General features: G+C 43.2%; 1 protein-coding gene across 1 annotated transcript in view; it reads right to left on the bottom strand.

Moving 5' to 3' along the window:
* TG (thyroglobulin) overlaps positions 1-5,809 on the bottom strand; it is a 207,176-nt gene that overhangs the window by 50,801 nt on the left and 150,566 nt on the right. The window lies entirely within an intron of this gene.

The following is a 5,809-nucleotide window of genomic DNA, read 5'->3' on the forward strand; positions in this document are numbered from 1 at the left end:
GGGCTGAGTTTGCTTTTACTCCTACAGAAGTCCAAACCTTTGTTCCAAGAGCTCAGGCAATAGCTATGTTATGACTATTTAACAGAGTTATTATGGTAGCGCTTAAAGGCAAGTAAGAATAGGATCCTGTAATGCTGGCACTGTACAAACACAGAGTAGTAGACAATCCTTACCAGCTTCAAAATTAGTTGTGGCCCAGCAAAGAACTTGTGTGTATGTTCAGTGTGAAGAATGGGAGTAATCCCATTGACTGACTTCAGAGCACAGGCTAAAGTTCTGTTCTGGAGTGGGGCTATATGAGCAGGAGCGTTATGTGGGGTATTGAGTCAAGATGTGTGAAATGTTCACAGTGAGATCAGAAATGACACACAACTCACCACTAACTTGAAACACAGTTCACAAACCTTCCCTGTGAACCCGGTCCAGTTTTGAGAGACCTGGGCCACTACATGGCTTGGCATGAAAATATGACCTCTCCCCAGCCTCTGTCTTTGCCTATTTGCATTGCAACTCTTTAGGGTCAGGGACCGCTTATTACTTTATGTTTGTACAGCGCCTAGCACAATGGGGCTCCTGAGGAACTACTGTAACAAACATAATTATTAATCATCCTGTGAAATCCAGGGAAAGCCAGACAAGCAGACCCCTACATGGCCTGTGCCTGAGTTGATGAGCTCAGCTTCCCCCTTGGCACTGCAGAACTACACCCTGGAGTTTTCAGAGGAATCCCTGGACATATGGCTCCTCTGGGAGCTGTGCTCTCCACGGACCAACAGGAGCTAGTGGACGCTGCAGAGCAGAGCAGAAGCAAGAAAATCCCTTGCATTCCCTCCTGATCTCTGGGTATTTACATGCTCTGCGAGTGGGATCTCCAGCTTCTTCCACAGGGAAAACCCCTGCTCTCCCCATCCCAGCCAAACATGAAAGTTCACAGCCAACTCCGCAAGCTGAAACTCCCCATAGGTTATTCCTGCAGAGGAATTCCTGCTCCATTATATAACAGCTGATCCCAAACCACAAAATTCAAATGAAGATCCAAACTTCCCAGAAGTTTGAGGGGGTTGCAAAGGTCAGGGCCATTTCAGGGGTTTTACTCTGGAATCCATGTCTAGCAGCGATCTCTTTTCCCTTCCTCTAACAGCAGCAGTTTTGCAACAGGCTCAGTGACAGAGTTTGCTGTGCTGTTTTCCATGGTGGTGACCATTTCCTCAATCTGCTTTTTTTGATAACATTTGTATTCAGGAAGTAAGTCTTGCGCTTTGGCTTTAAACCTAATATAGGATCCAATGCTATGCCTCATGGTTAATCACTTCTTTTTCGGAGGGGGACCGTAATTCAGTAATATTTGAAAGTGATAAAATTATTTTCCCTGTTGGAGTGTTCCTTCTGAAATTTGCTTGAAGGTCAAGGGGTGGGGGAAATTCCTGTTAACAAAAGGAATTAAAATTCAAATTCACAAACAAAATTTGTTTCATCATTTCTTCATCCGCATCTGCAGACCTCAGGAGCAAATGTGAGAGCAGAAGCTGGAGACTACCCACAAAGAAGGCTTCAACTTTGAGCTAATTTTCATATTTAACAGAAATATACTATATATACACACACCAGCACAGGCCTATGATTTAAAGAGAGACGCATGAAAAAACAAATATATGTGAAGGGTCTTGCTTTTCTCTTAATCATGTTCACCATAGAAAACACTGTCTCTGTATGATTATTAATAACAACCAGGGATAAATTGGACATGGCTTAAAAAAAAGAGGGCCTGTTTAGAGAGATGCAGAAACTTTGAATGAATTGTTCACTCACACTGGTTGAAATTCCCAGTATCGCCAACTCCAAACGTTCAAACATCACGAATCAGGCACCAAAAGATCATGAGATTGGCTTAAAAATAATAAATGTGGGGTTCTTTTATTTTCCTTCTGATTTTTAAGTCTTTTTCTGGACACACATGGGGGCTAGACAGTTATTTTAAATGAAAGCTGAGATTCCCACAATCATATGATTACAGGAGCTGAGGCTTTAAGAAAAAAATGTCTCACGTATCATGCAACTCACAACAAAATCATGAGAGTTAGCAACACTGCCCCTGTGCAGACGGTCAATATGAGACCAATTCACTGTATAAATCTGACTCAAAATTGGGCTTAAATGGAATTTAAGTGACATACAGTTCTTGCTCTGGCTATCTGCACTGGGGTGGCTCACTGTGACCTGTGGAAAGCCATTTGACCTCTTTGTCAACCCTTTTGAAAAAAATAGGAACTATTGCCTCACTGAAAATGAATTCCTGCATTCGAGTTAAGCAATGCTAGCTAATATCATTGCACCCCCTACGGCCCCAGCCCCATTTACAGGAATAGTAGGAAGCATTACACTGAATGTTGTGCAATTGTACAACGGGTAACGAATGGCCATTTCAATGACAAGATGGCATTATGCTAGCCACCTTAGCCTGCAGTGTCTGCACAATAATACTATGTGCCTCATGTATGCCTGGAACTGGCAATTTCTTAAGACTGCAAACAATCACACTTCTCTTCATTCACATGGACTCTGAAAACCCACTTCTGCAAAGTCTTTCAGTGGTGAATCACCAGTGAGCTATAGCCAAAAACCTGCACTGAAAATGGCTTTTACCACCTGCACTGCAATAGAAACTGTACTCCCAGGGAGCAGTATCCCTCCATCACTGTCCTCCGCACAGCCTCTCATGCACCATGGCCTCTTTGTTCTTTTCTTGTGCTTTTGGATTAACTGTACATCCTTCTTGGACTGCCTTTTGCCCTGAGATACCCAGATTACCATTGAAGATAATGGAATTACTCTGGATGGGTATGATGGAGCAGAAGCTAATTCAAGTGGTCTTGAAGACTAAACAAGCCCAGTTCCCTCAGCCTCTCCTCGTAAGTCATGTGCCCCAGCTCATTAATCATTTTCATTGCCCTCTGCTGGACTCTCTCCAATTTGTCCATATCCCTTCTGTAGTGGGGGGACCAAAACTGGACCCAATACTCCAGGTGTGGCCTCACCAGTGCCGAATAGAGGGGAATAATCACTTCCCTTTATCTGCTGGAAATGCTCCTACTAATGCAGCCCATTATGCTGTTGGCCTTCTTGGCAACAAGGGCACACTGCTGAGTCATATCCAGCTTCTGGTCCACTGTAATCCCCAGGTCCTTTTCTGCAGAACTGCTGCTTAGCCAGTCAGTCCCCAGCCTGTAGCAGTGCATGGGATTCTTCCGACCTAAGTGCAAGAAGTGTTAATGGTTAACAGTGCCCATAGAGTGCTAGGTGTTATACAAAGAGGCAAGAAGGCGCAGCCTATAAGTCATGAAAGCTCACACGCACACATAAGTGAGGGGAAGCAGAACAGCATGTTATACAGCAGTTAAATGGCATTTGGCCATGCCCTGAAAAAAGAACGTTAAGGTCTTCCACATTCCCAGCACAGCAGAAGCGGATCTTCAAGAGGGACTTAAATGTGGGAAGAGTCTATTGGATGAGTTCAGGAAGATCACACCAAACATAGGGGGCTGCAGTGAAGAAGACACAAAGGTGATCAAGAAAGATACTAACGAACAGATGAGGCTGGGAGCGTTGGCAGATGAGTGGGATGATGTTGGGGAAATATGGTGGGTCAGAGCTAGGGATGGTTTTGCTGCACAAGCATCTGCCTGTGAACGCTGAGATTTCTGAAAATGGAAAAAAAAAAAAAGACAACGACTTTTTTCCACCAATTCTGACATTTTGCAGGGAGTAAGGTTTTCTTCTTTTTTTTTATTTCCTGCACAGCTCTCGACAGATGCCATTTTGCTAGTAACAGAGGAGATTCTGCAAAGCACAGTGTTCCTGTATCTCAAATGACTCACTTGCTGCTTGCCTGATTGTTACTCTATCAAGCCAGTAACTTTCAGTAACAGGATATGAACGCCTTTAACACAATTTACAAGCCCCCCACTGAATTCAACAGCAAAACTCATTGATTTAGAAGGCAGCACAGCCACGCCGGTATCAAATCTAATTGTTTACCATATTCATAAATATGTCATTAGCCTACAGTGCTGGTATTATCCATTGCACAGATGCAAGATGCATAGATGCAGTGCAGAATCCATGAGCCCAACCTTAGCAATCAAAAGTGTGTACATAGAGTAGGGATTTTCATTTAACTCCCTCCAACAAGAATTGATCTACTTCTCTTTAAACATGTTACCCTTGTAATCTGCCTGATTTTGGATCAGACTGTGCCCTGTTTTGGCAAGGACAGGTGTGTTTCACTCCAGCTTTGTGAATGCCATCTGTTGATCAGTGCCATATTCCTTACACAGTATGCTCTCCTGGCCCTCTCCAATAGAAAAATGTTCGTTTCATATTCAGAGTCCTTGTCAGCCTTCAAACTGCTACACTCTGTGCTAGATTCTGACTAACCCAGTGCAAATATACATGGGGAGGAGCAGGGATGATAGCCCTGTACACAAACCCTGTCCTTGCCCTTCCTTGACACAAGAACTGCACCAGGCTTGGACTGCTGTTAGATATGAAGTAGAAGGGTGAAGGCAAGACATAGCCCTGCCCCTCCACACACAGTCTGATACAGAACCTGACCTGGGCTCCTCTGACGATCCCAGAGACATGATGCTTCAGTCTGGAAAATTCTAGGAGGTGCACCTTCTGCCGTAGAACTGTGGCTTCCAGAAACAGTCAGATCCTACAGTCGGACTTTAACTGGCAGTAATAATGATGCAATGCTAAAGTAGCAATAGCTGCTGTCAAAACCTCCCTCTAAGAGCACTAGTTGTGAGAGCTCACCCTTGCAAATCCACTTCCATTGCAAACCTCCCAATCCTTTACCCTCTGGTCAAGGTAACAACCACTAGCATAGCACATAAAAATAAGGAAACTCTCCTCTAATTACTGTGGTTCAGTTTTGGCACAACCTGCTACCAGAGGAATTTAACCACTCTCCCTTGGTTGCAGTAAGTCCTATCAAACAGCTTCTAAGGCTGTTGAGCTTTTCCATCTCATTAAATGTCATGGCTCGACAATTAAATTCTAACCTGCAGCAATTCTAAGGCTGAAACATTAATCAACAACTGAACTCTAGTACGGTTTTTTAAATCCTGCCATATGACTAACATTTCAGAACCCACGCTGGTCATGAAAACAATGGGTATATTAAGCTACCTTGAATAACCTACAGACTTTTATGTATAAGCCTCTTCTACGGGTTCACTGAGTGATCTTGAGCAGGTCATTTGATAACTTTGTGCCTCAGTTTCTCCCTCTGAGACATAGGGATAATACTGAGCACAACAGAGGTGTTCTGAGGTTTAGTTAATTACTTGGTATAATGCAGTCTGAGACGTTGAAATGAGAAGGTGCTCTATGTACAGGCTTTTGTTCAACATTGTTTATGTGTTGTAGTCTGCTCAAAAACATTAAATATTTTGCAATAGGAGTGGGCTAGTGTTTGGACCAAAAGGCTGAGAATAAAGGAGGGTCTTGGGATATAGTCTGCCTGGAGCGAGACTCAGCATCTGATCTTGGGCAAAGCTTTGTGTTTCAGCCTGCCAAACTGCAGATCAAGAAAAGGCAGGACCTTACAGAAAACAAGCTATAGGCTTTGGAGGTTGAACTGTATTGGATAAATTCATTAAGAAAACAATAACAACACTTTATGTATAACTATCATAAAACACAGATTATTTTGCTCATTTTCATTATGTGATGAAACAGACCCTCGTGTTAAATACTCAAAACCTCCCTGTTTTCCATATCCCACAGAGAAAAAAGCGTCACTGAC

The sequence above is a fragment of the Dermochelys coriacea genome, chromosome 2, assembly GCF_009764565.3.
Source record: "Dermochelys coriacea isolate rDerCor1 chromosome 2, rDerCor1.pri.v4, whole genome shotgun sequence".
Classification (NCBI taxonomy): Eukaryota; Metazoa; Chordata; order Testudines; family Dermochelyidae; genus Dermochelys; species Dermochelys coriacea.